Raw genomic sequence first — 25,214 nt, 5'->3', positions numbered from 1 at the left:
AGACTCCAAGACCAAGACCATATTTGCCTCTAGGAAAAACACATCTAATATTAGGTAGCATAAATGAGGAAATAACTGAGGTGATTTTTTCTTCACTTGCTACATGGTGAGATTCATGTGCAGCTCCATCCCCTTGGACCTTTGTACTTATTAACGGCCCTAGCTCTTGGGTTTACTTCTTTTCAAAAAAAATATTGTTTTCATCCTACATGCAGTCTGTCTCCCATGGAGATTAGATGATAAAAGTACATGGTTGTGAAAACCCATTGCAGTGACAAAAGGATGAGAACTCCTGCATCTTCCTGAACAAATTCTCAATTAAGCCAATAAAAGAGTGTGATTTTGTCTTTTATGATGGGAATACTGTGGAATTTACACAGTTTACAGTGTGGTTGACTTCTGTAGCTGGTATTTTCTGTTATGAAAGTCTACTGCCCCATAAAGGGAAGCCACCAGTGAATTTTGCAAGTTAGGTATTGACTTTCCCTTTACAATGCAAAGTAAAAAAGGCCAATCCACAGATAGTGGATCACAGTAAGTAAAGGCCCATCTGAGACAGTCCATGGAGAGGACGGGTAAATCTTTACTCTTTCCCAGATGTTTAGTTGACTTACTGACCCATCTTAGCCCAAGGTATTCTCCTAGAAGGAGACATTCAGCTGTTATTCCAAACACCAGCAAAACCAGCTGGTGGTACTGCAGCCTGTTTCTGTAATAACTCAGGTGAGAGCCTAATGATTGGGTCACTTATTATGCATGCTGATTGTTTTGCTTCCACATTCTATCTCAGAGGAGAGTGTGTGCACAAATTTGCAATAGGCAAAATGTTACTGCTGTTGCAATTCATGAGTTTTGGAGTTCAGAACTAAAATCTCTGTATGTGTGCATTCACATTCATTCATTCTATCTGATTCAATATTACACACATTTTGAAGAACTCACTGAATACTTTTGTCTTGAAAAATGGTATACAATATTATTTATCATTTTTCTACCCTTCTTTTCATGTACTGCAGTAATTTAGTGCACACAAAGGCTTGAGGCTATGGTAATCCAGGCAGAAAAAAATGTTGATTTAGATATGCCATTAATAATCACACTTCTGTGATGCAGAAGTCTTCACAGCATAATGCTTTTTGAAAGTGATGGTGCTACAACCTCATTTACCATGCCCCTCTTTGTTTTTCAATTTGAGTAAAAAATTCTGTTTTATTCTATCTCTATGAAACCAAATGATAGACAACTTTTTCTTAGAATAAGAAAAAAAAAATTGCCTATTAGCTATTCTTCTTTAGACAAATTACATAATAGTTCAAATGAGAGCACAAAACAACATAAAAACAGCTGGTAGGAAACTTTACTTAACATTAGGCACTTTCAAGCCTGAACTGTGTAACGCTCATGGCTTAATGCATCATATGCCTTTACTAATTTAAGCCTGATTGTGCAAAAAGGGCTGTGTGGGGACACAAGTGGACAGCTTCTGTTAAGGAGTCATGCTGCAGTTAAAGGTCTGCCTGTGTTCACTGCATAATGCAGGTAGTTATTTTCACTTTCCTTTTTGTGTTGTTTAAAAAGTAATGCTAAAAACATAGCAGTGGAAAACTGGTTTATGCTCACAAAATGGCTGTGCAAATAGAAGCATTGGGAAAGATATTATTCTCTTGGGTAACTTTCTGAATTTTGATAGTAGCATCAGATTCTTGAGCTTTTTTGTGACTTTCAGAGTTTGAAGAGAAAAGTGGTGGGAGATTTTGGGTTTCAGTTTGATTCACTTCTTTATTGTGCCCTTTTTGAGCTCATTTCTTCCTCTGATATTTCTGCCCTTGAAATGCATTTACAATTTTAAGATTGCTGAATAGGAAGTTAAGAAAATTTATTGTACAACTGACTTCAAATATTTTTAAAAGGTCAAGAAAAACCCTTGCTGTTGGTTTTCAATTATGTTCATTTCATGTAGTATTTAATAGAATAAAAACAAAAAGTAGACATCAATGTGTAAACTATGACTTAGAAAGGAGAAACAGTATTTTATTCAGACACTAGTGCCTTGAATGTAATCAGATGCAAGCAATATAATTAAAAATACAGGTTGATTACACTTTTATAAAATAGTATATATTTAATTGGGATGAGAAAGCTAATTTCTGGAAAATAAAAAGTAATCTGAATTACTCTTTCTAAAAGACAATTATCGACATATTTCAAAAAGTGTCAGTAGACACTTCAAGTGATGTCTCTAACCAAGAAATTCCATCTGTGTTTAACCTTTATATTATCATCCAAGTTTTCATCTGGCCATAGAGCCAGCTGAGAACCTGCCCTCATCTGCAGAAGTAAATAAAGACCTATCATATACAAATATTGCATACAAATGTTGAAGGCCAAATAATGATGGTCTCAAGGTATGGATCCGTGTATTGAGTGAATATTAATAATTAAATCTCATTTATAATTTATCTGTATGCTGCCATTTTATTTATCTATTATATAAATAACTATTACAAATATATTTCTTTTTAAACATAAGACAATTTCGGGTCAGTACAAACATAATAAGTCTTTGTTACATGGTCATTATAGCCAATAGGTAGAAGTAAGGGAAAAAAATCTGGCTTCCCTTTTTTTATAGTGAAGTACAGAGAATTCATTTCAGGTAAAGATAAGGAAAAAAATAATTCTAGTTTCTAAAAATAACTTTCTGTTACAGCACAGCACTGAAAATCCATCTCATTGTCCTGATGGACCATTCCTCTTTTCTGTTTAGGATACTGATTGTTAGCTTAATGACAAATTAGGCAGCTGCCTCCAGACACTACTCCCAGAAAGTTGTTCCCTAGCATCTGAGAAGGCTTAGCAAAATGTATGACTTTATACAATACATGGGAGAGATTAACCTGCTTTGTAAGTGAAAACAAAGTAATTCTGCAGCATGAATTTGGTGTGCATTGTTCTCCATTGTTACTAATCCACTGAGAAGCATTGGTTTATTTATTGGATCTCTACATTCTGTTATTGTAAGGAGTATATTCTACTAAAGCAAACTACTTTCTTCAGAGTCCACACCTGCATCTCTGTAACAAGTCCACATAAATAACTTTTGGTGTTTTCTATGCCTGAAAATGAAATTCCTCTTTTTAAAGACCACATGCACTGCATTTGAGCTCCTGTTCTTCACATGATTTTGGACCAGCTTAGTCGCTCTGGGCAATTGGTCCAGGCTGTGCTCAGTGCCCTGTTACCACTCAGGTGTCAGACCTCACAGGAAGATGAAAAGCTGCTCTATAGGACCAACCTGGGTTAAATTGAAGATGAAGAACATGAGCTTTATTAGCTGCAGCCCCCATTGCAAAATATTTCTGTGTGCATCTCAGGCAGAAAGCCTTAGGGGGAATGCAGTCTCCAAAGAAAGCATGGGCTAGGGTTTCTATTTTGTCATGCATGTTATCAATAGATAGGTCAGTCATCCTTACACCCTCTAGTTTAGTTTAGATCTCCTTCTAAGAACCTTTAAGGTAGTAATTCAGGGAGAAAACCAATCCTCCTTCTCTGAGGAGAACTGGAGCCAGGTGGGGCTATTTGTGAGGCAATGGAACACAGGTGCTGGTCAGCTGCTGATTACTCAATAGATGTAGGACCTGATTTTATTTTGATTTAAGCCTTGATTATGGAGGTCCTTAAAGAGAAGGTAACGACAGGCTTCTTACAATGTTTGTGGTCAAGTCATGTGCCTACAAAATCTACATTGGAGTAAGCATGGTTCTTAAACTTGTATGACTGTAAATAAAAAGTACATTTTTTTGCTTTATAAGTTGCTGAAACTTCAAAATCTTACTTTTTTGGGAATGTTTTACAGGTGAATTCTGTGGCTGGATGCTGTTTTTTTCCCCTGCTGTGTTCTTACTGCCTTGTACAACAGCATGAGGTAGGAGATGAAGTTTAAATCTATTCTTGAGACATCTCTGTTTCTTATTTCATATTATTGTGACTCTGTAGCTTGAGCAAAAGGGATCTGTATGTACTACTTTAATCATTTAATTTGTAGCAAATAATGTATGTGAACTGGAGGAATTTCTTTCATGTTTTCTGAGGCTTTAATAAGTGTGGTGTGTACAAGGAATTCTTTCAAGGCTAAGTATAAACTTAATAGTGCTTCTTCAGCTTGTTCCTTAAGGAGAGTTCTCTAAGTTTGCATAACAAAAAGAAAATTGATTGCCAAAGTCAAAGAAAATAGAAAAAGGAAGAATAAAAAAAAATCACAGATGGATGATGCCATAAATAGATAACACTGTAAATAATGAAGAACACTACTGCCAGCTCTTCAAAGGCTTAGATCAGCTAACAATCAGTGAAGACAATGACAGTTCAATACAGACAAATATAGAACAAAACGGGCTTCTTACAGAGATGAGCTCTTGGCAGAAGTTTAATAAACTAATATGTAGGGTTTGATACAGAGGTGGTGAGGTGGGCAAGGTACAGCTCCTTCTGGCTGACCAGCTTCCTTATTAAATACACTCACCGTTAAAAACAAAACAAAACTCAGACTCAAAATTATCTGCTGCAAGCCGATGAGTATTTTTTAAAGAAAGAATTAAGAGAAAAAAAAATGTTGTGGGGAGACAAATTGGCTGTAGTTAATTGAGCTAGAACTTTTATTTCTACTTGGATCTTCTGATGAAGAGGGCTCTGCAATGTGAGTTGTTAACAGATATCTAAATCTGGCCATATCTCAGCCCTAGGTCCTAAGCCTTTGGCAGTTGGTAAAAGAAAGAGCTGGATTCTGTTTTACTGAGTTTGATATGGATTTTGGCAAGGGGAGATACTCTGATAGTGCAGGCTGTTAAAGACTCATGGCAGAGGAAAGAAACCTGGGGCATCTTGCACCTGACAAACCCAATGCCATATCCTCCTGCAGAAAGTCACAATGTGATGGCAGTGATGAGAGTTGGTCTGTATTTCAATTTTACATCTTAATGTCTTTGTGATTAAAAAAGAAAAGAAAAAAAAAGCCACCTAAAACTTTAATGTGGCACTCTTTTATTCCAGTGCATAGAAATAACGGCTGCCTTTTTCACAGAATAACACTTCTCAGTCACTTTACAGAAGTGAGAAAGATCATACAGGAACACAGGTACAGCAAAGACTGATATCCAAAAGAACAGTGAAAGAGCAACAGAGTAATGCATTTAGGGGGAAGAAATTGAGTGCACCCTGTTTAGAGCAATTTTCCAGTGCTGCCATGGGTGAACTCAGCAGGAGTGCAGCTTCCTGTGTTTCAGCTTTCAAACCTACAGAGCAGGAAATACCTTCCCTTTCCTCCCCAGCAACATACCAGAAAGTCCCTACATTTTTGCTGGGCTGTGTTTCAGGAAACAGTGTTTTCTTGTGCCCTTGGTTTAAAGGTATATTGTACATTGTATTGGAGACTTAGTGTAATTACTGCTGCTGTTACTATTATTATTGTCATGGCTCTCAGGAGCCTTCAGACATCAGAGATGTGCTGCTGTCAATATACCAAGATAATTTTTAAAGTCTTTGTCATGGAGTCAGACTTTTCATTACTGTTATCTGAATAGCACTGTTGGGTCAAGTTCCTGAAGCACTGCTGAGTGTCTTAAAAACTGCCTCTGTAATTATTTCCTACAGAAGAGTGAAATGCCTTCTGTTACAGCCTTGATAAACTGAGTCCCAAGTATAGGAAATATTGTGAACTACCAATTTGTCTCAAACTGTCTTCTTAAAGGACATCAACGAATTAGATTACATGAGTAGTTCTCGTCTATGTAAGATCTGAATTAAAGAACTGGGTGTTATAGGGGATCCCCTTGGCATATGCTTGATTATACCTGGATGCTGAGCCACATCAAGTGTTGTGTGGAAGTGGGAACTGTAAACTGAAACCCATGTTTGTACAAGTAAAATCATTTAAGTGCAAAGGGCTAGAGAATCTAGAACTCAACTAACAAGAGCCAGTCAAGTCACACTCTCTTGAGCCTGGAGGGCTAGAGATTTGGATTCAGTGATCTGTCCTTGCAGTTTCCCTGGTGATTTTCCCTAAAGCTCTAGCTTCATGTGTCCCCTATGCCAGAAATAATACATCAGAATGTAAGAGGCCTTGTCTCCTGACAGTCCTCAGGAAAAGAGAGAGAGAGAGAGCAAGGGGACAGAGCAAGCAAATGCTAATGGTTGACTTGGAAGAAACAGACAAGTGATACCAGTCCCAAAAGCTGTCTAGATCAGCAGCTAGGACTGGTAACTAAAAATGCATAACAGAATTAAGTGTGAGCAATCTGCTATCAACAAAGAGTAAAATGAAATCCCTCTTCAGCTGACTGCAGCTTCTGCCAATCTTGTCTAGTAGCAATAAATAGAGCACAGACTGACAGGAGACATTATAAATGTATATTGGGAGTTCCTGAAAATAGTTACAATGTTTATTGATTTAACCCTCTAAGATAGTACTTGAAATAATGTTTGGGTTTCGTAATGTATGTCCCATGGATCTCTATAAAGAGTTTTAAACAAAGTCACTGCTGTGAATCTAGAAGGAATATATGTGTATGTCTCTCTTTGAGGTAGGATTGATGCACGTAGTTCGAATAATTTGTATTTTACTTCTGGACTAAAACTTCTGTTCACTTTTATTTATAACATGCCAATTGCCTTTAAATAAATCATGGAGACTGAAAGTCAAAATTTAAGATTATCAATTTAGTGTGGTTTCTAATTGGTGGCTTTTGTTGCTTTTTTTTTTTAAGCAACAACATCAGTTATTGCAGTGATATAATGGTAATAATCCTAAAGCAGAGATACTACATGTTGTACAAAAAGTCTCTTTCAAATGGGAGAAGAATCTCCAAGTGATGACTGTGTCTATGTTATTTGGGGGACAACGTGGTCTGTCCTCACCAGAACTTAGTTCTTTAACTTTATAACCTTGTAAACATCAAATTGTTCTGTGTTCTTCAGTGTTTTATCAGTGTCCGAGAGTACCACAAATGCATCTGAATTACAGACTTGCAGCAATGTAATACATTTCTGTAGATTTTTTTTTTTTAATTTTCTCCATGAATGCTTAATTTTTGTAGTCCTTGTGCATGCTCCTGTGCCGTAGCCCTGAGCAGGGATTTGGCTGCCTCTCCCAACCTCACTTAAAAGTGGCAACAGGGACTGGCTATGAAGGGGGGCACATAGGAGGAAAATAAACGTACCGAGACAGTGGCTGTCTTTCCTGTTTTCATTAATTTGACAGCTGTGTACTCTGACTGGGTGAGAGTAATGCTACTATGGATTAAAAACTGTTGAGGTAAAAATAGTGAGACTTTTACTACTTCTAGATCCCAGCTGAATCTGCTGCTTGTTGTCTTCTTTGTGACCCTCAGAAACCTTTGGTAATCTTTATTGTAACTTTTCTAAGAACAGCCATCCTTTCAAACAGAATTCTGGCTATATTCCAAGTTATACACAGTCAAGTACTTGCTGCTATACTGGAACTAGTTAATGTTTAGATGACAAAGTATTTTGACTTCCTGAGTTGATATGAGCCGTGTTCATACAGTGATTAAAACAGGATGGTAAACTTGTTACCTCTTAATGCTGCAATGATTGAAAAGATGGCTTACAATATTAAGATATTGGATCTTAATTACCAGTAACTAACTGAAGTTTTTGTGATTATAAAACAACTGAATAAGTGAACATAAGACACCTTTTTAGCCTTACCAGGAGATTGCCATCTGGGATAAGAATAGCGATATGCTGGAAAAACCAGATGGTCTTCACATGCAAAAAGAACCTGCTTCTCATCAGTATCGTGATTGTACTACTAATTAGAGAAGAATGAACAAAGCATGAGTCAAGCAGGAATTTCCAAATCTAGGTTAGGTTTAAGAGATTCATTAAAATAACTTCAGGGACAGAGTTAAAAGTCACATTTATTAATGCTGACAATATGTGTGTAGTCAGTGATATGATAGCCTACACAAGGTTCAGACCCTTAAAACACGGTGCAGATGGATTTTATGAGTTTTCCAGCTTTTTAGGCACATAACTCTTACTTGCTGTCTTGCTATAGGAGCTCCCCAAATTCATTACATTCTATTCCCATCACTCTCCACCTAGTTTCTGCCTTAACTCCATAGCTACAAAAGCTGAGAGTGGTGCCAAACAAAGCTAGTGAGTGCCTCTGTGTGGCAAATGCTAAGACTCCAAATACACCATACACTGGTTGCCTGCAGGGATTGAGAGTACTGATTTAAAAACAAACAAAATAAGGCCAACCCACAACCAACTCAGCTCCATCCCTTTCTATCTCAAAAATAAATAAATAAAACCTTGGTGACTAGGTGTCAATACCTAATTCTAGGTGTTGCTTATTGAGTAGAAGGGCCAATGTAAGTCTAGTTTGTCTTCTTGGGTCTTGTTCCTACTAAAAGTTTTGGCCGGGCAGAAAATAGAGGATTTGGCACCTCCTAAAATCTGAATGACTGAATGATAAGAGCAAGTATCTACCTCTAGAATTGGCCTTTCTGATTGAGTTGTTCTTCTGCATTGCCTGGATTTATTGTCTATGCATAGGTAGTGCAACTCTACACAGTACACTAATGCAGGTTGTTCTATCTTGAAAATGAGCAGAAATTCAACTCTTTTTGCTAACTTCAGATTTTTGGTTCATCTCTTGAAAGCAAGAAGTTACCACTTCATGAGAACATCTCTTGCTATTCTTCTTTTTTCCTACTTTTTTTTGTTTTTGTTAATTTTGTTAGTTAAATCTCTTGACTTAAGTAAAGTAATGAAGTACCAGATAGTTTCCCAGGTGTTTTTTTTTTTTTGTAATGTGCTGAAATGCAGATGTATTGTCCTTAATCTTGAAGAATCAGATGGTCTAAGCCATGTAACTTCTAGATGAAATTAATCTCTCTCATTTTTTATTTTTTTTAATGCTGAATCTTAAATTCCTACACTTGGCTTTGGTATTGTAGATGTGTTCCCTGAGCAGCTTCTACTGAAAGCTATGCAGCAGTTAGTAGCAGTAGCAGAACTGGTCAAGACCTTTTCTTGTGGAATTTCAAGTCTTCAGTCAAAAAACTAGGAACGCTAAAGCATTTCAAAGACAAATGTGCTAACATGGAGGAGGGCTGTGGGTTTTTTTTATTATTATTGTTTTAAAAAAAAAATAAATTAGAGGAACAAAAGAGCTTACCTCATTTCTTTGGAGCCTGTCAAATTGTTGTGATAGCTCTGCAAAAATAGCTAGAATGGAAAATTCCAGTCTGAACTTCCCAAAAATGTTCTGAAAGTTATAAGCAACTAAAAAATTGAAAACAGAACCTTAAAATAGGAACTGTTAAGCAATCTTACTAATAGCTGATATTACCTGCCCCACCTATGTAAAATATAAGCCTTAAAATATAGCCTAAATGCACTAAATACCACTAATGTAATCTTGGTAATAGCTACCAGAAAGATGTGGCTGATGTTTTCTTCATTGATCTGCCAAAATATAAAGTGGCAGTACTTTATGTAAGCTTTATTTAAAAGCATAACTGCAGAGTGATGACAGAACAGTTTATATACCAGTGTGGTAAATATAGCTAGAGCTCTGTTCAATACAGCAAGGAAGGAAAAAGCCACTAAAAATACTATTTGCTCATTACAAGTAAGGGAAAGGTTAAGGATTTGGAGGTGGATTTCTGTTTTAACTGTTCATTTTTAAACTGTGTCACTAAAAGAAGAAAGGTAGATATTAGGCCCAAGAGTGTAAACGCTGGACTTTACTGTGTGATCCACAGTAACTTTTTAGATGCATTCAGCTTAATATACAGAGCAGCGAGAGTGGGTCAAGGAATAAAATGCCTTTCAGTTTCTGAGGGCATGCACGTGAATGTCATCAAACTTTAGTTTTGATGTCTCCTAATGATTTATCTAAGCTTTAGTTAACACACAGTCGGACTGCTGCATTAAAGCATTCAGACCTAAGACTTCAGAAGGTGTATATAGTCCAATAGCTCAGCCAATGCTATTCTACTACTGAATTTCTTTGCAATAGAATTAGTAACCTTGCCAATGTATGTTTCCATATTGCACCTTTAGTATTATTTTTATGATTATGATTATTATTATTTATTATTATTTAGTATTATTTTTATGATAAATTCCTATTCCTCACTCTTGTTTAGGATAGAAGTCTTCTATCTGCTTTTATGATTAAAAATAAAAAATAAGTCTACTTCTCTGTTGAAGTTCATTGCTTTATGGGTTTGATCAGTATATGAGGATGTTTGTGGCAGAGCTGCTATTTCATTGTAGATCCACTGTGTATATCTTGCCATTCTTGTTTGCTTTAAGTAATGGTTATTCTCCAAGCTATTCAGAAAGGTCTTCTAAGTAGTGCCATAAGACCTAAACCTGTAATATACAGGTACTTACATGTTTATTCTTTTACAGTGAAGAATGTGGCTCAGATTTTGAAGTTAAAAGAAAGCAGTATCAATTATTGCCATGAAAACTCTAGGTATGGAGGACAGCGAATCTCTATTTGCATCGACAATATTCATAGACCCCCATGCTTGGACCAACAGCTGCAGAGCTAAGCACATCTCATTCCAACTTACCAATGAGATAGTGCCTGGGAATGCTAAACTTTTAGCCTATACATAACAGACCTATACAGAGTGCTAACGTAATGAATCAAAGTACTGTTGCCTTACTTTCTCTTTCTACTTATCTAGTGGCTCCAATTGGCTCCAGAAAGGCTGCCTTAGTTCTAGTACAACGTTAATGAAGAATTTGCATTCCAGAATAAAATTGATATAATTATTATACTTAAAGGATTTTACTTTTTACTGTAACATCAGCTCCTGTTAATGTTTTAATTGGTGTCTTTGTGGGTCATCAGGTCAAAATGACATCCTCAGATTTGGGAGGAGGATGTGGCAGTGGTGGGGGAAGGGCTTTCAGGCAACGAGACTGTTACAAAAGAAGAGGAAACATCCATTAGTGGATTAATACCCAGCTAAAAACTCAAGATTGGGCATAAATAGTTTGTTTCTTCTCTAGAAGAGAAATTACATGTTTGATGGCATCAGGATATGTTCTGTTCAATATTTTCATAAATTCCCTTTTCAATACAAAAATAATAGGCAGAGTTGTTGAGTTTAATATTGACCATAAAGAATTACTGAAAAGTTCCCATAACTGGATAATAAGCTGGTGGGTGGAAATCATTTTGATAAAATGTGAAATAACGGACTTGAAAAACAACATTTGTAAGTGCATGTAAGTGTTACAGAAAAGATTTTAGTGTTGTGGATATTTCCCTGTAAGAACTAGATCATTGCATACAGCAGGGATATGGGGGAGGGGAGGAAGACAAATTGAGTACTAATACTTCTTACAAAACACGTTAATAAGAAAATAGAAAGTACTATTATGAAACAATAAATCTATGGTGCTCCCACATCTTGATAAGTACAAACAGTTCTGACCATCTTATCTGAGCAGGCTCTAATAGAGCTGGATAAAAGAAAATGACAAGGTTAATAAAAGATATGAAATGAAAGAGGGAAAGTAAGCCTGAGGAGAGCATTTTGGCTTTGATAAGGGATGTTTGAGGAGGATATCACAATTGTGCATTAAAAAGTTAATGTCATACAGAAGATGAAGGGGGAGAGATGTTCACTTTTTCTAACCTGACAAGCTGTTAAGAATGTCCAGCAACAAGTTTACAAAAAAAATAAAAAAAATCATGCAATATAAGTATGGAATTGAAATATCCTTTGGCAGGAGGTTTTGATAGCCAAAAATGTAAATGGGTTCAAAAAGAATTAGGATAAATTAATGAAGGATAAATCTGTCAGTGGCTATTAATACTCAGGCATGGTACTCACTTTCAGTGTATGGAAACAATACTTCACAGAAATAAGGAAACTATGTAAGGGAAACAGATCTAGTTCCATGCTTATCACTCCTTGGACATCAGCTACTGGTCACTACAAGCAATTGAATTGTTAGCAAGATGGGACCCTAAATGTTTGATTACTGTCTCAAAGTCTGCAGTCTTCCATCAGGGATGCCAAATCTTGGGGGATTCCATCCTTTGAACGTGATTTTTGAGTCTTTCCATTCCTTTACCTTCACTACTAAGCCAGTTAGTAAACAATTGCTGAACATGGTAACATAGGGTAGGGTGAGAATAAAACTGATTTTGAGATGTCTCCACTGCAGCAGAGTATGGATCTTTAATAAGTATGGTTTTTTTGTTTGTTTTGTTTTTTATTCCAAAAAGGACAGATACAAAGCATCCTCTGCTTTCAGTGTTTTTTTCTTTCTACTGAGTACTGTATCCACATAGCAGAATAGAAGCCTCTTCTTTTAGGCATAACTGGTGTATTTTCCTTTTGACTGGCATACCAGTCAAGAACCCTTATGAAACCATTTTATAGTAATACTCTTCTGGCACTGTATTTTTTTTCTATCTGTCATGAAGAGAAAGAAATGCTTACTTTCTCGTGTTCCCATACTGTAAAGATCTAGTATTTCCCCTAGAGACCACCTGCTGTGTGACAGGTATTTGAAAGCTTTCCTAGCCACTCAGCAGGTGCCATAAAGACTTCAGCAACAGTAAATTCTGGGGGGATGGAGGAGGAGACATTTGCACTAATGAGTCCCTTGTGCTTTTCAGGAATAAAAATATTCTCAGGCTTTATATTTCTATAATCTGTGATGTCTGCAACATCTTTCAACTGATGCAGAGTCAGTGCTATTGCAAACTTAAAGAGTATGGCCCAGAAACCATTGGGCTGCTTGGTCACCTGAACTCTGTGCTATAGTTGGAGTTCAGATATTTAATGTATGATCTTCTCCCCCATTTTCTCTGTGCTTTTTACTCAATTAGATAAAGTCATCCTTGACTAATTGAAACTTATTTTCTACCTAGTAATTTATTTAAATAGCTTTTTAATTCATTGGTGTGAATATTCCCAGGACAAAATGTTTAACAGGAAATATTTATGGAAAAAGCTTTTAGGTTTATAGGAAGAATTGTTATGAAGTATTTAAACGCAGAAGATGTATACTCTAGGAGACCTCAGTATTGTAGGGAAAGCTGGGATACGACTGTGCAGTCTGGCCCAGACAACGTTATCCTGCTATGCTTGATTTAGGAGGAAGCACTACCCTGTGTCTACATTATTGCCATATTGTTGCTGACAGATTATATTATCTCAAGCATAGTCCACATCTGCCTTTCATCCAATTAGCAAGGACAGGGAATTTCAGATAACCTTCTAGCTGTACTTTGTCTATGAACAGCCTATGCTTAGAAATGAAGCCTTAAAATCCTTGCCACAGGGAGTAATGTACTATCCTGTATAAACCTTTGGGTAAGTGTAGAAATTTGAGATCCAGTTGTACTCTCCACCTGAGGTATAACATTATCAAGACCAAAGGGAAGGATCCTATGGACATGATCTTTACCTATGTATTTGCAAAGAACCCTTTTAACTTCCCACTCAAGATACAAAGAAGGGTTTTGGCAGCAACAGCTCTTATCTGTTGTCAAAGACCCCCAGAAAAGCATGGGGACTCCTCGTCCATACAGGAATCTATGGCTGAGCTCAGCAAAGCACTAATGCTTATCACCTACTCTCTGACACCAAGGAGTAGGTTAAACTTGCTCAGGATGTTTCAGGTTAACTGTATCTTAAAAGTTCAATTAAAAAGCATAGATGCAAAAAATCTAATATCTGAATGCAGTCTCAATGTCATGTGCAACAGCTGTGGTACCCTACCTCCAGGATCTGCAGATGAACATGCTCTGTGTAGCAATTTGTAAGAGATGAACTGGAGTTCCCATAGATAGGAATCCATGTTTGGACCTTTCTTTTACATCACTTTTCAGATGAAGTGCCCATAGTCTCAACTGTGAAACCTGGAGATCTGAACTCCCAGGCAGATAAAAGGTGAGTACCTTATCAACAAAGCTCTAAATGCATAGTTAGCTTAGAACGTAAGCCTTTAGCGTACCTGTACTAAACACATCAACTCCGTTAAAGAAGAGCTGTCTAAACCATGAGCTTCAAGGACCTTTCCATCTGGGAAGAGCTGCCCTCTATCAGTTAACATCAAAAGAATACTCCTTATGTTTACATAGCTCTTTTAATTACAGGATTTTAATGTGCTTTTACAAGCTGTGCCTCTGCCCTAGGAAGTAAATAATTTGCTGCAGGTAAATGCAGAGAATAATATAATAGCTATTTTGAGTTAAACATATAGATATGGATGGCAGTTTCTTCAGAGAATGTTAAATCAAGCTATTCCAGCTATTTTGGCTAAGACATGACCATAGAGTCTGCTCAGCACAAGCCACTGCTGTTGCATCAGCTGAACTTGTAATTCCAGAGCTCAGACTCCCTTGATCTCTAGGAAACAAGAATGAGAAATCTGAACGTGGCAAAAGTGATCTGAGTGTATCAGTGAGGAGAGAGTGTAAGCGAGATAAAGGGTTGCACGCACATGACCTTGTAGCTAATTATTTAAGGCCTTCATTCTTAATTCACAGGTAGGAAAAGGATCTTGTAGATTTCAAGAAGAGTTAGTAAAAGACTTCCTGGCTAGCTGTAATCAGTGCTGTATGCACATATTGTACCTTTAAAGGATTTAGGCAAAGCTGGAAAAAATGGACATGCGTTAATTAGATTTATAATCCATACTTTACATGATTTGGGATGGGTTTAGAAATGATTTGAAGCAGACAGGTACAGCCCAGTGAATAGGCTGTTGCTAGCTTCACCCAGGCTGGAAAAGTGACTGTTGTTATTATAGTTAATAACTTGTACTGGGTAGTCTGCCAGAATTGCTGAAACACAGCAAAGTGACCTCCTAGCTGTGCTGTGGCAGCCCTGTTTTGACTAGTTGTGTTTCTAAGTAGGCATCAATTTGTAAGACATATTTCATTTAGATACATTTTGTTTGTTCTTTTCTAGAAAGGTATGTGTCAATGGCTTTTCTGAGCACTCAAACTGTACTTGAATCCTTGCTTTTATGTAAATGCACTCAGTACTAAGGACTGCCTGGGTCAGCTTGCCAAAGCAGTCTACTTGACCATAAGTTTATACAGTTCTGTCATGTGTGTAATGAATTTTTGTAAAGCTGTTTCTGAGTAAGCTCAGTATGTGGCAAAAGTATGTGTGCTGAGTGCTGAAGAATTCTTCCCTAAAGATCTTGTTTCTCCTATGCCAATGTGTAAACTGTTGTTATCACTATGATCTGAATAATATTAGAGAATGGTTTAAAGTGTTCAAGCCAACAGTTCTTGTTTGCAGTTGCTAAATAAAGAGAAATTTATTTACAGCTAAGAATATTGCTATACATAAAAATGTGGTCTGCATCCTCAAATAGATACCCATAACTTCTTAAGAATATTCAGCTGTCGGCTCCTTGATGATCCAGTGTTTGTTACGGAAACAAAAGCTACAGTAGTTAACTGGGGATTACTGCTCCCATTTGTAGTTTATTTACTTGCTGATAAATCAAAAGAAACTTAACTGCATTTCTTGTAACGCATGAAAACCATGAGAGAGAAATTTGCATTTTATTTTTAGGAGGTATGATCTGCATTCAAGCAAGTCTACTTCCAGCTTCTCACAGCCTCTTCTGGGGATGAACTGGGAAGTCTGGATGCACAAAGCAGAGCACATTTGTCATGGATGGAAACAACTATGCTATACACTTCTCTTGTAAGAGAAACAGGAGTATATTTATTGATTGTAATTTAGTTATCATGGAGTGATTTAACATTGACTTAGTAAGATTTGAGATGGCTGGATGCACTTGATTATTTACTGCATAGATAGTAGGGTTAAACACACAAATGTGGGAGACCCTTCTGTTGAGTCGTGAGGTTCAGTGTGGACCCCCTGCTTCCTTACCTCTTGGTTCTAGGAATTTAAGAGCCTAGGTGCGGTTGAACCCAATCCTACCCCCAGACTTGGTCAATGATTTATGTTGGAGGGATCATGTGTGCACAATCAATGATCTAATCTTAGCAAAGCTAACAAAGCTTAAAGCCATCAGTCACTTCCTGAGTATCTGTATCAGCAAAATGTCTTGATGTCAAAGTGTAAGGGATCTCTGTGCAGACATAACCTTGAGAGGTGTCCCTACTCAAGGGGAGATCCTGTTGTGCAGCCAGCTGCCACACAGAAGAGCTCCAGGGGCTCTTGGGCTGCTCATTATTTATGGGGTAAGATAACTGACCCATAGTCATACTTTGTTTTTAGGCATGTGCTCAATTGGCCCTCAGCTGTTGAACCGACTGTCTGCTATCAGTTCTTTCAACCCCCCAGTTTGAAACAGATTTGAGGTCGTTAATCTGCCTTAGAGTTTTATCAGAGCTGCGGGATTGGGAGCACACCGTCACAAAATCTCTCCCCTGTGATGCTATTTTCTTGTCTGCAATTTTTATTTGTACTGGTTCACTGGCTTTCCAAATATTGCCTCCAATGCAGTTCAGCTTCTGAGGAGGAAAAGTAAAAGTCAGTCCTAAAGCTCTTGTCCTGTACAGGTGTGTTAAGAGACAAACCTGCATCAGACATCTCTGCCAATGAGCACAATGAAGAGGAGTGTCCTGCCTGCGGCTGTCCTGAATTCTGCACTATGCAAAAATGTGACCAGTGCGGTTTGAGCCTGAGTGCACAGAGTGAAGCAGTCCTGGGAGACCACTGAGATAATGATCTGCCAAGTCTAAACCTCCTTGTTTCCCATGCTCACCTTGAAGGGCTGAAATATCCTTGCTCAAAATATTGGCATAGTTTATGTTTTAGAAGACGTGCTAATGGACTTGATTTGAAAGGTACATATAACTATCTACATCTAGATAGATAGATACACAACATAAATATTGTATAGATACATATGTTTCTTTAATTGCTTGTTGTAGATTGAATCAGAAGCATAAACACTTCCTTGAAGTAGGACAATGATGTAGAGCAGAGGCAAAAACCCAGGGGCTGCAGGAAAGGTCCGTCACAGAAAATAAAAAGGAAAAGTAACAAGAAATCAGAGCAGATATTTGGAGAGAAGCACTCAATCACACCATGGTGTTCAGTGTCAACCCAATGCTGGACTAAAATTACTAAATGTACAGGAGTGCAAAGAGCCAGCTAGCAATTTGTTTTGGTAATTCTGCTGCAAAGCATCTGACTTCAGAGAACAGAGTAGGGAAGCCTTGAATTACTGTTTGCCTGCTCAGGAGAATGTGCAGACCATGAACTGCTGCCTGGAGTGAAGTAAAGCTTGATTGAATGCACGGACCTGCCTGCTGCCTTTTGAGATGAAGTTCTGCCTTCTGTCTCTCCCTGCATATCAAACTTACTTTATGTGAAGAAACAATCTTTCTCTCTTAAAACTAGGAATAATTCAGGTCTAAAGTGTGAGATGTCGGACTTCTTGTTTTACAAACAGTGGGTAACATTCATTATGTAATATTTACTGATTATTATTAATCACTGTAGCTAATATCTGCAGATCTCATTCATTGTGTATTAAATTTATAGCACAGCTGCTCAGTTCAATAAGGAACAGATTATGAATTAAAAATCAATAATGGCATTATAAGCATTCGTTTTGGGGGTTCTTTTTCTAATTATCTGCAATCTGTCATCCAGACAGTCTATGATAACTCATCTTAGAACAAAAGCAGTGTATCTGCTGCTCAGCGTAGGAGGCAAGCTGACCCTCCCTCTTCATTTTAATGTGTTATGACTTATGTACTCCTGCTTCTTTTCCACTGAAGTGAAGAGAGGGGGAATCTCATGAGATCTGTAGACCTGGTTTTACCTTGGGTATGAAAATAGCTCTTTCAGAGACGCTCTACCTGAAAATAGGCTGAAATAGAATGTCCCTAATGCTTAGTTCAGCTGTTTGCCAAGGAGAAGGGAAATGAGCACTGCATTGTTTCCAGTTTTTCTACTGATTCTGTTTCTGTCTGACTCTTTTCTGCTTATATGCACCCACAAAATGGGTGCACTACTACCTGCAAGGAACGGAGCAATTTAATTACGGATTTGAGAAACACTGATGTTCTGCTCAGTTCATCATGTGGAGTGACCATCTCTGGGGATTAAAGATTAAAAAAAGCAAGGGCTAAAGATTTTTGATTATTTTCTTTAAATGGTGGTCCTCTTACCTCCAGGGACATAGTTTGGAGATATCAGAGTACTCTGAAGAGTAAAGGGGAACAGCAGATGAAAATCGTTTTTTCAAAATAAATTTGCAGATAAAGCAGGAATGCCACAGAGAGGATGGGAAGGGAGAGAGTGTCAAGAATAATTTGTCACTGCACATTGTGCCCTTGGATGTTAGACACAGGCCAATCACTAACCTCTTGGTTGGTAATGGAAGAATCCAACTATTTTCCCAAGCTTTTTCTTAGGGAACAGACTGAATGATGGTGACTGGGTTCAAAAGGTGGGATTCTTTTCTGGGAAGGGTGAGGGTCAGGGTTCTGGGAAGGTTTTATATTGTGACCATTGGATTAGCTGGAATTTTGCCTGTGATTTTAAATGATCTGTATATTTTCCCTAGATTTTTGGAGAGACACATTTTAAAATCTGAAGAGATAAATAGAGTAAATAATAAAACTTAAGTTCTTCAACTTGAGGATTTTTTTTAAAAGTTTCCTAACCTTTTTTTTTATTATTTATTTATTTGGAAATAGTGATTTAAAGGTTAAGCTCTTGTAATTCTCCACAGTTTGGTCAGATATTTTTAAGATACTTATTCCCATAGCATCTATGTTATGTCCTTCTCATTGTGCTTATGTGGCTTGTGGATGAAGTTTTGAGTTGATAGTTAATTTCTTACTAGTGTTCCTATTCGTTCTGCACTATTAGCTATTTACTAACAGCTATTTGTCCACTTTGAAGCATGTTGTTTTGATCCCATTGATCCACTCCTTTGTGTTCTAGTTTGTCCTCTGTGTCACCTCTGACATGGGCGCATCCATCAGTTTTGTGTCATGTGGACCTCATGACGTTGCTTTCACATAGATAAGATTTTCCATGTTACACTCCTGAATATGATATCTGGGTACTCAGATTCCAAGGCTGTGTTCACAGCATCAGGACTTGAATAGAATAAAGCAGACCAGATTTTGGTGACAGTTACAAATGCTTATGATTTTTCTTTGACTTTTTCCACTGCTTCTCAGGCTCTTTCAGTTGCTGTCACTGAATATTTATCCTAGTTAAACATGCAGTATATCTGGTATGTGTTCCGCTGAATTAATATATGACAATGTCTTCACAGTGCTTTAGAATTCTTGCTGCAAATGCAAACATGTATTGTGCTGAGCTGCTTGAAAGTTTTTAACTAAGAGAATTGTTACTTGTGTCTGCCCTAAGTTAAGGTAACTTTGCATCAATTATCATAACACTGTGAATCTTTCTCTGGGAGAGAGTTGTTTGGGTGAACATTTCTAAGAGATGCGTATGAGGACTGGAACAGTTCTGAACTGTGTGACTGAGGCACATGGATGTTTAGTGCTCACTGTTGCCTGTATTGTGTGCTATTTAAGCCTGCTACTAGTAAATGGCAGTCACAAACCCTCACAGCTTTTCTGGAGTGAGTGACTTTTTTTAATTTTTTATTCCTTCAAACACAAATGTGTGTTTTCCCTTGACTAAGTCTGTCACATTACAAAATATCAAGGGCAAACTAGTGTGTGCATTTTTCTTACATTTCCCTATTTTCTTTTGGCAAACCAGAATATTATGTCATTTCAGTATTATATTTTTTTCGTTTCTTTAAAGCTTACCCTGTTTTCTAAAGACTCAGTGAAGACCAGCATGGCAACATTTGAAAGATTAAAGGTGGAAACTAACCTAACTCTCATAACGTCATCTGTCAGCTAAGTAAAATCCACAACAAAATCACAAATAGACCTGTTAGGAAACTTAACTTGAAAAAAGGTCCTTTTTTTTTTTTTTCTTTTTTTTAGCAGTTGTTTGGTGTCATTATTTTTGGTTTTTGTTTTGTTTTGTTTTTGTTTTGCACCTGTAACTTACTGGCACAGCTGCTGACACTTAGGCTTTGATTCAGCAAAGCACTTAACCGTGCTACTTAGTCCTGTTGACTTTAATGGAAAGTAATTACATGTTCCAACAAAGCACATACAGAAGTGCTTGGCTGAATCAAGGCTTTAGACATCATAATGAGAACCTGGTTGGGAGGGAGGGGGGAAACTGAATTAATGCTGTGCTCAAAATCAAGTCTATGCTCTCTGAAAATATACAGTAAGGACTCATTTGCGGCAGTGCTCTCCCTATGTTGTGTCACATATTGAGCTCATTGCTATACAAAAATTGAGAAAACAAAATTCGAATTCCTGTATCCATGCTGTCGCATGCAGAGTTCACATGCATATTATCACACACTGGAGTTAAATCACTATGCAATGTTTACAAATGGTACCAGTTCTTTCTTCAGCATTTTTCTCCTCAATATTCAGTCTCTGTTGATATGAGCTGTACTAAAATAACAACTTGAGGTAATCCTAGAACCTGAAGTAACCACTCGTTAACATAATCTCTAATAAAATACTACAGCAGAGCTGTAAGGCTAGCTATAGTTCTTGAATTATAGTATCATAGAGACTGTGTGTGGTTTCCAGCCACTCCTGTTACATTACACTGAGTCTAATTTCATCTCCTTGAGAAGGTTTTATTACTGAGCACAGAGCAAATCCTGCTCACTTTATATTCCTGTTGACATTAATTGTTGTACTCACATAACAGATTTGGCTCAAGGGATGTATGACTAAGAATACTGCTTTTTCTGTAAATTCTGATGGAAAGATGCAGCTCAAGATGTAGTGGTTGAAATAATTTACAGGTTGGTTTGTTTTTTTTTTTCTTCCCATTATTGGGTATCTGTAGCTGATGAACCAACAAGTTGACTTATTTTGTATGTGTTGGGAGCACACAGAGCTGATGTTCAAGCTAATTCTTTCACAGCGATTTACCCAAGCTATTAGGGTTAATGGGATTAGTAGGATCTTGATTTCTGAGAAACACTGCCAAAATTCCATAAAAGAGATCAGTTCAGCACCTATCCAGCTGTTGGGCCAGATAAGGAGAAACTGTGGCTGTACCTCTATGGCTTTGGAGCTATGAAGCACCATCAAGGGGAGACTTGTCAGCAACCTTTTTTGTTATGCTTCGTTCTCCTGCGATAACCATTGCCTTCCCACGCACCCTACAAGAAAAAATTGCACTGCCTAAGAAGAAAACCAGGTCACAGGTCTGCCTTCCTAGCTCTTCAGCATAGAAGCAATTTGCACTGTCTTCCTGGGCTGCACTGAGTGAGATCGGAGCTGCCCATAGCCAGTGGTTTTGCCCTGCCATCTTAGCAGGAACTGCACAGAGTTGCTCCCTGCCCTGCTGCCATCACACAGCAGATGATGTGGCCTGGCAGTGGTAGGTGGCTTCCTGCAAGGTGCAATGGAGCGGGTGGTTCCTGGCTCAATGAAAGGGAACAACTGAGAACAAAATCCAAAACAAAACCCTTTGGATAAAAAGATGATACCGTTATCTTGGAATTAGTCAACAGTCCTCCATTATTTTCCATAAATCTGAGGTTGCGTGTCTTTCTTGCTCAGCCTCCAGAGACCAGGATGTGTCCTGCTTTGCTCAGCCAGGCTGCTGTTTGCAGGAAGCAGTGGACTACTTCCTCATAATGGGAGATGGAAGGAAATCTCAGGAGAGGGAAAGCAGTGCAGTTGTAAGAAGAAAGTAAATCTCAGTGACATTGAACAAATGACTCCATCAGCATATTCAGACAATCATGCAGGGCCATCTGTGCAGGGCTGTACATCCCTAGGCAATGAATGCATGATGGGGAAGAACAGGCAATGGACATACAGTGTCTGTGCCCTTGTACAATTATGGTCAGCTTTATGGTCAGTTTTAATTCTCTCCTCTCCCTAAAATTACTGGGTTTTTCTTACAATTGCCAAGAAGTGAACTAACAGCTATTTATGTCTTTGATTTCATTCCACCAGAAAATACTTTTCTTTAATGAAGGATCCTGTGTGCGACTTCTGCATGATGCTTAAGATGATGCAGACACTGATGGTTTGCTAAGTGGGCAACAGCATGTGTTTCTGTTACTTCCCCAGCAGCTATGGCTCTGTGTACACTAGCAGCACTAAGGGCTTACTACAGACATAAGCTTTTAAAAACACATTAGCCGAGGACAGTGACTCTTAATCATATTTTTAAAGCTGTTAAATTTAGTATAGTCAGCTAAATTCAGTATAACCTAGATGTTAAGTGACGTGTTGAAATGAATGAAGGTGTCATGTTAGCAAGCATGTGTAAAATATCATTCTTTTTTCTGATCTTGTCATCTTTATGATATTACTGTTGCTTTTTTATAGTGGGTGCGAAGCTTGAATCCAAATCCTGGTGGGATTTTCTGCTGTGTGTTACACTTGCTGTAAGAGGAAAGAGCCTCAGATATGATTCTACTTAACTTTAGTTTTAAGTTGTAGAGTATCGTCATTGAAGGGAGCACAGTTTAGTCATGCTGGAGAACTCTGGGTATTCCCTTTCCATCTGATCCTATTGCCTTTCTGCTGCAGTAGATCACACTGAAAGGACAGGCAGCTGCTGCCCTTCCCTGGCTGCTCTGGCTGACATTCCTGAAAGTTGAATTAGGGACAGTGTTATTTACTCTTTCTTCTGCTGCACCAAGAGAATAAATTCCAACGTCCTTACCATGTGTGTTGTCTTTGCACACTGGAAAAAGAGACTGTATTCTTGAGGCAGATTCTTTACCATTGATGGGAAATTAATAATAGCAAGTTAAATACTGTGTATTAGAATTAAGTAAAATGGTCAAAGTGCACATGCTGTTTATTCCTATATTTGCAGTCTGCTGTGAGATGGGGTGGTCACCATTAAGTTGCTCCTTCTTACATCAGGAAATCGTTTTTTACAAAGGGAAAATAATGTAGCATTCTTTTGCAAAGTACTCCTATATTGATAAAAATTAATATTTCAGAAACATCTTTTTATTACAATTCTGCATTTGCAGATCAAGCATAGCTCTGTGACTTGAGTAGAAAGTGAAGAGAAAGCTCTATACTTGTGCATGATTATATTTACAGTAATTTAGAGCCAAAGCCACTTAATGCCAAATGGCAAAATCCAGGCTGACATGTATTGGAGCCAGATCTTCCCAATGCCACTACATAATGTTAAACGAATTTTTAGTTAAATGAATTTTTGGGTAAGGGCTGAGAATAGGAGCACTAGGTCTGATGGTTTTTAAAACAGTCGTGTAAGAACTGAGCCTGCTCTACAGCCAATCAGTGGGAGCAGGAATGCATCTACTAACAAGGCAAAAATAAACCATGGCTTAATCAGCTGCAAAAAGGCCTGGTCTCTATGCTTTCCTAAGTAGTCTATTTTGGAATGGCTGTTGGCATTGTCAGGAGGGTACAGCGCTGGAGACTTATATGGTTAAATTTTATAGTAGTCTAATAATGAAAAAAGCATGTGCAAGGCCCCTTGGCAAACAGCCCACAATTGTGGCAGTTTTCCTACAAGTAAAGCTGTAAAGAAGGGGGAGTGAAAGAGAGAGATAGTTAATGGGGACCTGCTTTATTTGCCAGGAGAGATTTTCTAATGCTGGGAGCAAAGGGTATGTGCCTGAGAAAATGTTGAGAAAATAGAGTTGTTTTGTGGTGCCCTAAAATACAGTTTAATGAAAATGAGAAAATAATGGGAGGAAAGTCACTTCTCCAGTCCCTGGCCAGCTGCCCAGCTGTGAGTAGAGATGCACTGTTCCCGGGCTGCACTTCCAGCACAACTCACAGAAAGCTAATTGTTCCTATACACATTTACTTTATTTTCAGGCTCAGGCCATTTGAAACCATGTTTTCCCTTTTGCTCTTTGCTCTGTCCTAGCTCTCAGCTGGTAGAGAATTTCTTCCTCAGTGTTATTTCTTGAAATGTTTCTGCCTTGCAGAGCACTGTCTGTTGTTTTCCATTCTTACTGGGGTGTCTGTAAGAATCTGATCAAGCTTGAAGGTATCTGGAGTTATCTCTGATTTCTTAATCTCAGGCAAACCTGTTTGTCAGGGTGTGCCTAAGCTGCAGAGATCCAGCTCTCAGTTGTGTCTCAAGCAACAAAATCAAGCCAAGCCTCATTTTATTTCTTCATTGCTTGAAAATGCTTTGTTTCTCTGTCCAGTGTGTTAAACTTGGGAAAAACCTGTGTGAATGTTTCTTCTATCTTCTTAGTCTTTCCTTTCTTCCTTCTGGAGAATGGAGGTGGAGAAACAACATAGGATGAAGTAATTCAGGTGTATTCCTACAATTATATTTTGCAAGTGAATGATGAAATAAATTGGTATATTTTGGGTATCTGAAATAATAAAACAGTCTTTGACCTCAAGTAACTAGGAAACAACAGACTGACTTCTGAGCCAGAAATTTGTGTACATTCCCTCAGACTTACACAGGTGCTCTGACAGCAAAACCGAATCCCCTGAATTTTGCATGAACGTATGTCTTCAAGTGGGCTTCATGTTATATCTGTCAGTTGTAATCTTACCCTGCCTTCTTTGGGCAGATAAGTGATGTCAGTGCTGCTTCGAATGATGGGTCAATACTAAACCTAGAGGAAATCATTGAAATAATTCCTGTTGACATGTAAACACTGGAAACCAAGGCACCAGGGTCTGAGACAGAACTACTGCCGCACCCGATTGGCAGTGTAGATAAGTCACTTTTCTGGAAGAGACAGTAATGACAGATGTTGTTCACATTAGATTCCTCCCATGCTCCCCTCTCCCTATCTAAAGTCATTTATCATGAATTTTTTCAATGAAAGTGGTATTTCCCATTTTTCTGTGGACATCAGTGTCTGGAAGTCTGTTTCAGGTCATTCCTGGATTTTCGTCTTTTAGAATTTTATCCACCTCTGTCTTTTCTGAAGAATATAGTCTGGAATGAAACTTATGTTATTACTTAACACGTTATTAAAACCGGAGATTACATTGAGCCCTTAAGTTTTCTCTGCTAGGTGGTGAACTGCATTCTAATCTCTAGGTTTTAAAGAGATGTATTAGTGAGACTTTTCACAATGGGCAAAATATTAAATATGATATAAAAAAGTTCTAAATTTACATATGAAACTCTTCT

General features: G+C 37.9%; 1 long non-coding RNA gene across 2 annotated transcripts; it reads left to right on the top strand.

The window, feature by feature from the left end:
• The first annotated feature begins 3,348 nt into the window (after nucleotides 1-3,348).
• On the top strand, nucleotides 3,349-18,616 carry LOC109368551. Of its 2 annotated transcripts, XR_002116692.2 has the most exons (5): nucleotides 3,349-3,750; nucleotides 3,857-3,925; nucleotides 13,904-13,964; nucleotides 15,606-15,740; nucleotides 16,568-18,616. It is a non-coding gene; the product is annotated as an uncharacterized LOC109368551 (long non-coding RNA). The 2 variants fall into 2 exon arrangements; XR_002116693.2 differs by lacking the exon at nucleotides 15,606-15,740 and having other exon boundaries at nucleotides 3,353-3,750.
• Nucleotides 18,617-25,214: the final 6,598 nt, after the last annotated feature.

Source organism: Meleagris gallopavo, chromosome 7, assembly GCF_000146605.3.
Source record: "Meleagris gallopavo isolate NT-WF06-2002-E0010 breed Aviagen turkey brand Nicholas breeding stock chromosome 7, Turkey_5.1, whole genome shotgun sequence".
NCBI classification, from domain to species: domain Eukaryota; kingdom Metazoa; phylum Chordata; class Aves; order Galliformes; family Phasianidae; genus Meleagris; species Meleagris gallopavo.
This window is presented reverse-complemented; position numbering and strand designations above follow the sequence as displayed.